The sequence below is a fragment of the Bombina bombina genome, chromosome 3 (genome assembly GCF_027579735.1).
Source record: "Bombina bombina isolate aBomBom1 chromosome 3, aBomBom1.pri, whole genome shotgun sequence".
Lineage (NCBI taxonomy): Eukaryota > Metazoa > Chordata > Amphibia > Anura > Bombinatoridae > Bombina > Bombina bombina.
The window spans coordinates 116,855,935-116,865,074 of NC_069501.1; positions in this window are offsets into that span (position 1 = coordinate 116,855,935).

Sequence of the window (9,140 nt, forward strand, 5' to 3'; positions counted from 1 at the left end):
GATATGCTTCAGGAAAGTTCTCTGTGAAAGGCACATGTTGAGCAAAAAGAGGCTGCTTCTTGGGTGGTAACTAGCCATAGAACAAGCTATTATGTTATTGTTCGTTCCCAGGTTGAGCGCTTCTCACTTTTTATCTAGACAATATAGCAATTCCAGGATATGATTATAAACAGTCAGCAAGTAATGCCTTTAGTAGAACTTCTGTAAATAGTTACCTGTGGTGTAAGTAGGTGCCCACATTGAGTGCATACAGAAGATGAACAGCTGATAAGCTGTGAGAACAGGCAAAAGAGAGAGACACAATCCATAGTAAACAAGTAATGATATTACCTTCAGAGTTTGCACAAACACTTTAGAGAACAATTAGTACTTGCACAGAGATACTTCCAGCATGCGAGTGGCATCCGAATCACAATCACAGAGACTCAGAGATATCCAGAAGGTGTGTCAGAAAGCTGGTCAATAACCAAGCAATAAGGAATGGTGCAGCTGCTATGTATTGACTGGAGAGGTGGTGTGCAAAAGGTAAGATGAATCCAGGTTAAAGGGGCAGAGGAATAGTGCACGTTAAAGGGGCAGAGAAAAATATATGATATATGTTTCAGGGACCCTTGTATCATCCGGATCTCAAATCTCTGAGTTTGGCAGTATGGAGGTTGGACACTAGTACTCAAAAACAGAGGTTTCTCCGATTCTGTTATCTCTACTGCAAGCGAGAAAGTGTGTCACACAGAGATTTAACATAAAAGTTTGAAGGCTTACTTTCTTTTGTGTTCTTCTACAGTTTTAACTTGGAAATCTTTTAGAATCCCCAGAATTCTTCAGTTCCTTCAGGATGGACTATTAAAGGGTTTACTGACTACTTCTTTAACCCCTTAACGACCCTGTACATCACTAGTCCTTAATGGCTTTTGTTCCCACAATAGCGCGGGTCTCGCCACCAGCAGCAAGACTGCACTATTACAACCTCCCTCCCTCCTGCAAGCATCCTGCATTAGCGCGGTCTCTCCTGCTGGCAGTGAGAGTTGCGCTATTGAAACACCAACCTACATTTAAAGACCAGCGACATACAGAGTAATTAGCTGGTCGCTAAGGGGTTAAAAATGATCTGTTTTGTTTCATAAGAATCTGGCTAAGTTTCCTGATGTTTAAACTTTTGTGCAAGCCTTTGTGAGAATTTGCCCTGTTATTAGGCCCATTTCTCCCCCTTGGAATTTGATTCTGACTTTCTGTTCTGCAAGGACCCCCCTTTGAGCCTATGCATTATCTACACCTAAATTGTTTTGTCATGAAAGATTCTCTTCTAGCCATTTTTTCCACTAGAAGAGCTTCTGAATTGCCAGCTCTGTCTTCTGATCACCTCTTTTTTTATTTTTTCATCAGGATAAAGTGATTATCCGGACTAAATATAATTTTCTTCCAAAGGAAGTGTCTTCGGAGAATGTAAATCAGGAAATTGTTGTTCCTTTGCTGTGCTCAAATCCTTCTAACTCTAAGGAACACCTACTACACAGTTTGGTTGTAGTCAGAGCCATAACAATTTATTTTCAGGCTACTAAAGATTTTAGACAGACTTCTAGCTTATTTGTCCACTTTTGAGATCCCAGAAGGGTCTAAAGGCTACAGCGGTGGCTTTGACATCATGGCTGAAGCAGACTGTTCGTTAGGCTTACTTGGGTGAGGGGAAATCCACCTTCAAAAAGAGTAACTGCTTATTCTACTAGGTTCTGCCTTCCAAAATGATGCCTCCTTGGAATAAATTTGCAAGGTGGCAACTTGGTTATCTCTCCATACCTCTTCTAAATTTTTCATTTGGAAATTTATACTTCTTCTGAAGCTGCTTTTGGCAGGAAAGTCCTTCAGGCTGCAGTGTCCAGCAAATAGGAACTGTCATGTAGTGGGTGCTTGTCAGGTAAGACTGTTCCAACAATAACACTCACATAGCCCACAGGCTATTAGTAGGTACATTTTACATGTTACAACATAGCTAGGGGACTTGATTACAGCTGACATTATCACTTTTACACTAGACCTTTATGTGTTTTAATTGTTTATATGTTTTGGGAGACATATTGGGGGTCAGTAGGGGCCTCTGTATAAGGTATACACTATATTTTATTTTTACTCATATTTTTGTTTTTAATTTGTGTTTGCACTGTCATTTATTTTCTCACTCCCTTTTAGAATAACGCTGTCTTCTGACACACAGGTAGAAAAACTGTTCCGCACACCTGTGGCACGCTCCCGTGTTGAGTTACCACTCTACATTCTAGCAATAGCCTTTTCTATTGTGCTATGTATCCTCGGCAGTTTATTAATTTCCTGATGCTCTGAGGCTTTTTCTAAAGTATTTTCCTATTTCTCAGTATTAACAGCAGCCAGTAAGTTTTATAATTCTATTATAGTGTGTACTTGAAATGGAGGTCCTTATTGTTTTTCTACTCAGACTTTAATAGTTAACAAGTTCTACTTTGTTTGAGATGTTGGCGGTCATGCCTACTCCAAGTAAATGCAAAAGAGTCTCTTACAAACAACTTTCAGCTGATTTACTGGTCATTCTGAATCTTTTAGGATCAGAACTGCTGAACAGTTATTTGCAGATTCAGTCTCAATCTCCTCAGATCCATCTTCTTGGTTGCTTACTGATCAAAATCTTGATTTTTCCTCCTTTATCTTTAAGATTAAACATCTTTGAACTTTTTTAAAGGAGTTATTATGTACCTAAGGGTACTAGAACCCAAGTCTTTGAGAAAATGCATTAAAGGGACATTATACACTCATTTTTTCTTTGCATAAATGTTTTGTAGATAATCTATTTATATGGCCCATAAAGTTTTTTTTTTTAAATTAATGTATAGTTTTGCTTATTTTTAAATAACATTGCTCTGATTTTCAGACTCCTAACCAAGCCCCAAAGTTTTATGTGAATACGCTCGACTACCTACTCCAGCTTGCTCCTGTTTGTGTAAAGGGTCTTTTCATATGCAAAAGAAGGGGGAGGGGGGAGTGTCTTATTTCCCACTTGCAGTGGGCTTTCCAGCTACCTTTTCAACAGAGCCAAACTGACAGCTTCTAAGTAAGTTTTTAAACAGTTTTATACTGGATTTTTATTTCAGTATCTGTGCATATTATTCTTTATAGTAGTGTCTATTACATGCAGTTATATGAAAATGAGTGTATACTGTCCCTTTAAGCAATTGGATTTAATTTTCAAACTGTTGGTTAAAACCCCAGAGGTTTTCCTGGTTCCTGAGGCTATATCTGAAATAATATTCAAGGAATGGTTCAGGCCAACTTCTGCATTCAAGAGGATGTTTCCATTACCTACGGCTAGTGTGGAGCTTTGGGAAACAATTCAAGAAGTAGATGATGACATTTCTACTCTTTCTAAGAGGATTTCTATCCCTTTAGAAAATAGACAGTGAACAGCCCTATCATGTTCTAATTTTGTAATATATAAACTAAATGCTATCAGGACCTGTACTATCCCCTGTAGATTTATGTCACACAGCATTCAGAATTATGGCTGATGACATGGCAAAAATCAACTCTTATATTTGCAATCACTCATACTTTTGCCAGAACAATACAGCTTTTTTTTTTTCACTGTTAAAAAACTATTACAAAACCCTAAACCGAAAAAACATAATTTATGCTTACCTGATAAATTCCTTTCTTCTGTAGTGTGATCAGTCCACGGGTCATCATTACTTCTGGGATATTACTCCTCCCCAACAGGAAGTGCAAGAGGATTCACCCAGCAGAGCTGCATATAGCTCCTCCCCTCTACGTCACTCCCAGTCATTCGACCAAGGACCAACGAGAAAGGAAAAGCCAAGGGTGAAGTGGTGACTGGAGTATAAATTAAAAAATATTTACCTGCCTTAAAAACAGGGCGGGCCGTGGACTGATCACACTACAGAAGAAAGGAATTTATCAGGTAAGCATAAATTATGTTTTCTTCTGTTAAGTGTGATCAGTCCACGGGTCATCATTACTTCTGGGATACCAATACCAAAGCAAAAGTACACGGATGACGGGAGGGATAGGCAGGCTCTTTATACAGAAGGAACCACTGCCTGAAGAACCTTTCTCCCAAAAATAGCCTCCGATGAAGCAAAAGTGTCAAATTTGTAAAATTTGGAAAAAGTATGAAGCGAAGACCAAGTTGCAGCCTTGCAAATCTGCTCAACAGAGGCCTCATTCTTGAAGGCCCAAGTGGAAGCCACAGCTCTAGTAGAATGAGCTGTAATTCTTTCAGGAGGCTGCTGTCCAGCAGTCTCATAAGCTAAACGAATTATGCTACGAAGCCAAAAAGAAAGAGAGGTAGCAGAAGCCTTTTGACCTCTCCTCTGCCCAGAGTAAACGACAAACAGAGAAGACGTTTGTCGAAATTCCTTAGTTGCCTGTAAGTAAAATTTTAGAGCACAGACTACATCCAGGTTGTGCAGTAGACGTTCCTTCTTCGAAGAAGGATTTGGACACAAAGAAGGAACAACAATCTCTTGATTGATATTCCTGTTAGTAACTACCTTAGGTAAGAACCCAGGTTTAGTACGCAGAACTACCTTATCCGAATGAAAAATCAAATAAGGAGAATCACAATGTAAGGCTGATAATTCAGAGACTCTTCGAGCCGAGGAAATAGCCATTAAAAATAGAACTTTCCAAGATAACAACTTTATATCAATGGAATGAAGGGGTTCAAACGGAACGCCCTGTAAAACATTAAGAACAAGGTTTAAACTCCATGGTGGAGCAACAGTTTTAAACACAGGCTTAATCCTGGCCAAAGCCTGACAAAAAGCCTGGACGTCAGGAACTTCTGACAGACGTTTGTGTAACAGAATGGACAGAGCTGAGATCTGTCCCTTTAATGAACTAGCAGATAAACCCTTTTCTAAACCTTCTTGTAGAAAAGACAATATCCTAGGAATCCTAACCTTACTCCAAGAGTAACCTTTGGATTCACACCAATATAGGTATTTACGCCATATCTTATGGTAAATCTTTCTGGTAACAGGCTTCCTAGCCTGTATTAAGGTATCAATAACTGACTCAGAAAACCCACGTCTTGATAAAATCAAGCGTTCAATTTCCAAGCAGTCAGCTTCAGAGAAGTTAGATTTTGATGTTTGAAGGGACCCTGTATCAGAAGGTCCTGTTTCAGAGGTAGAGACCAAGGTGGACAGGATGACATGTCCACCAGGTCTGCATACCAAGTCCTGCGTGGCCACGCAGGTGCTATTAGAATCACTGATGCTCTCTCTTGTTTGATTCTGGCAATCAATCGAGGAAGCATCGGGAAGGGTGGAAACACGTAAGCCATCCTGAAGTCCCAAGGTGCTGTCAGGGCATCTATCAGGACTGCTCCTGGATCCCTGGATCTGGACCCGTAACGAGGAAGCTTGGCGTTCTGTCGAGACGCCATGAGATCTATCTCTGGTTTGCCCCAACGTCGAAGTATTTGGGCAAAGACCTCCGGATGGAGTTCCCACTCCCCCGGATGAAAAGTCTGACGACTTAAGAAATCCGCCTCCCAGTTCTCCACTCCCGGGATGTGGATTGCTGACAGGTGGCAAGAGTGAGACTCTGCCCAGCGAATTATCTTTGATACTTCCATCATAGCTAGGGAGCTTCTTGTCCCTCCCTGATGGTTGATGTAAGCTACAGTCGTGATGTTGTCCGACTGAAACCTGATGAACCCCCGAGTTGTCAACTGGGGCCAAGCCAGGAGGGCATTGAGAACTGCTCTCAATTCCACAATGTTTATTGGCAGGAGACTCTCCTCCTGACTCCATTGTCCCTGAGCCCTCAGAGAATTCCAGACGGCACCCCAACCTAGAAGGCTGGCGTCTGTTGTTACAATTGTCCAGTCTGGTCTGCTGAATGGCATCCCCCTGGACAGATGTGGCCGAGAAAGCCACCATAGAAGAGAATTTCTGGTCTCTTGATCCAGATTCAGAGAAGGGGATAAGTCTGAGTAATCCCCATTCCACTGACTTAGCATGCACAGTTGCAGTGGTCTGAGGTGTAAGCGTGCAAAGGGTACTATGTCCATTGCCGCTACCATTAAGCCGATTACCTCCATGCATTGAGCCACTGACGGGTGTTGAATGGAATGAAGGGTGCGGCAAGCACTTTGAAGTCTTGTTAGCCTGTCCTCTGTCAGGTAAATCTTCATTTCTACAGAATCTATAAGAGTCCCCAGGAAGGGAACTCTTGTGAGTGGAACGAGTGAACTTTTCTTTTCGTTCACCTTCCATCCATGTGACCTTAGAAATGCCAGTACTAACTCTGTATGAGACTTGGCAGTTTGAAAGCTTGAAGCTTGTATCAGAATGTCGTCTAGGTATGGAGCTACCGAGATTCCCCGCGGTCTTAGTACCGCCAGAAGAGCACCCAGAACCTTTGTGAAGATTCTTGGAGCTGTAGCCAATCCGAATGGAAGAGCCACAAACTGGTAATGCCTGTCTAGGAAGGCAAACCTTAGGTACCGGTAATGATCTTTGTGAATCGGTATGTGAAGGTAAGCATCCTTTAAATCTACAGTGGTCATGTACTGACCCTCTTGGATCATAGGTAAAATTGTCCGAATAGTCTCCATCTTGAACGATGGAACTCTTAGGAATTTGTTTAGGATCTTTAAGTCCAGGATTGGTCTGAAAGTTCCCTCTTTTTTGGGAACCACAAACAGATTTGAGTAAAACCCCTGTCCCTGTTCCGATCGTGGAACTGGATGGATTACTCCCATTAACAAGAGCTCTTGTACGCAGCGTAGAAACGCCTCTTTCTTTGTCTGGATTGATGACAACCTTGACAGATGAAATCTCTCTCTTGGAGGAAAGTATTTGAAGTCCAGAAGGTATCCCTGAGATATTATCTCTAGCGCCCAGGGATCCTGGACATCTCTTGCCCAAGCCTGGGCGAAGAGAGAAAGTCTGCCCCCCACTAGATCCGATCCCGGATCGGGGGCCCTCAATTCATGCTGTTTTAGGGGCAGCAGCAGGTTTCCTGGTCTGCTTGCCCTTGTTCCAGGACTGGTTAGGTTTCCAGCCTTGTCTGTAGCGGGCAACAGCTCCTTCCTGTTTTGGTGCAGAGGAATTTGATGCTGCTCCTGCTTTGAAATTACGAAAGGAACGAAAATTAGACTGTCTAGCCTTAGCTTTGGCTTTGTCCTGAGGCAGGGCATGGCCTTTACCTCCTGTAATGTCAGCGATAATCTCTTTCAACCCGGGCCCGAATAAGGTCTGCCCTTTGAAAGGTATATTAAGCAATTTAGACTTAGAAGTAACATCAGCGGACCAGGATTTTAGCCACAGCGCCCTGCGTGCCTGAATGGCGAATCCTGAATTCTTCGCCGTAAGTTTAGTAAGATGTACTACGGCTTCCGAAATGAATGAATTAGCTAGTTTAAGGACTCTAAGCCTGTCCGTAATGTCGTCCAGAGTAGCTGAACTAATGTTCTCTTCCAGAGACTCAATCCAGAATGCCGCTGCAGCCGTGATCGGCGCAATGCATGCAAGGGGTTGCAATATAAAACCTTGTTGAACAAACATTTTCTTAAGGTAACCCTCTAATTTTTTATCCATTGGATCTGAAAAAGCACAGCTATCCTCCACCGGGATAGTGGTACGCTTAGCTAAAGTAGAAACTGCTCCCTCCACCTTAGGGACCGTTTGCCATAAGTCCCGTGTGGTGGCGTCTATTGGAAACATTTTTCTAAATATCGGAGGGGGTGAGAACGGCACACCGGGTCTATCCCACTCCTTAGTAACAATTTCAGTAAGTCTCTTAGGTATAGGAAAAACCTCAGTACTCGCCGGTACCGCAAAATATTTATCCAACCTACACATTTTCTCTGGTATTGCAACTGTGTTACAATCATTCAGAGCCGCTAACACCTCCCCTAGTAATATACGGAGGTTTTCCAGTTTAAATTTAAAATTTGAAATATCTGAATCCAGTCTGTTTGGATCAGAACCGTCACCTACAGAATTAAGTTCTCCGTCCTCATGTTCTGCCACCTGTGACGCAGTGTCTGACATGGCCCTAATATTATCAGCGCACTCTGTTCTCACCCCAGAGTGATCACGCTTACCTCTTAGTTCTGGTAATTTAGCCAAAACTTCAGTCATAACAGTAGCCATATCCTGTAATGTGATTTGTAATGGCCGCCCAGATGTACTCGGCGCTACCATATCACGCACCTCCCGAGCGGGAGATGCAGGTACTGACACGTGAGGCGAGTTAGTCGGCATAACTCTCCCCTCGTTGTTTGGTGAAATTTGTTCAATTTGTACAGATTGACTTTTATTTAAAGTAGCATCAATACAGTTAGTACATAAATTTCTATTGGGCTCCACTTTGGCATTGCAACAAATGACACAGGTATCATCCTCTGAATCAGACATGTTTAACACACTAGCAAATAAACTTGCAACTTGGAATACAATTCAATTAGAATAATATTAAAAACGTACTGTGCCTTTAAGAAGCACAGAAGGTCTATGACAGTTGAAAATTAATAAATTGAAACAGTTATAGCCTCAATCCTTGTAAACAACACAAATTTAGCAAAGGTTTAATCCCATTAGCAAAGATAACAAATTCTGAAAGCAGGAAACAAATTACAGAATAAACGTTTTTTATCTCAGTCAACTATAATTCTCACAGCTCTGCTGAGAGAAATTACCTCCCTCAAAATAAGTTTTGAAGACCCCTGAGCTCTGTAGAGATGAACCGGATCATGCAGGAAATACAATGAGCTGCTGACTGAAATATCTGATGCGTAGTAAAAGCGCCAAAAAACGGCCCCTCCCCCTCACACACAGCAGTGAGAGAGAACAGAAACTGTCAGAAAAAAGATTAAGCAACTGCCAAGTGGAAAAATAGTGCCCAAACATTTATTCACTCAGTACCTCAGCAAATGAAAACGATTTTACATTCCAGCAAAAACGTTAAACATAATTTCTAGTTATTAAACAGCTTTATGTACTTCTTACAGTGTAATTCTAGTGAAGTACCATTCCCCAGAATACTGAAGTGTAAAGTATACATACATGACATTATATCGGTATGGCAGGATTTTCTCATCAATTCCATTGTCAGAAAATAAAAACTGCTACATACCTCTATGC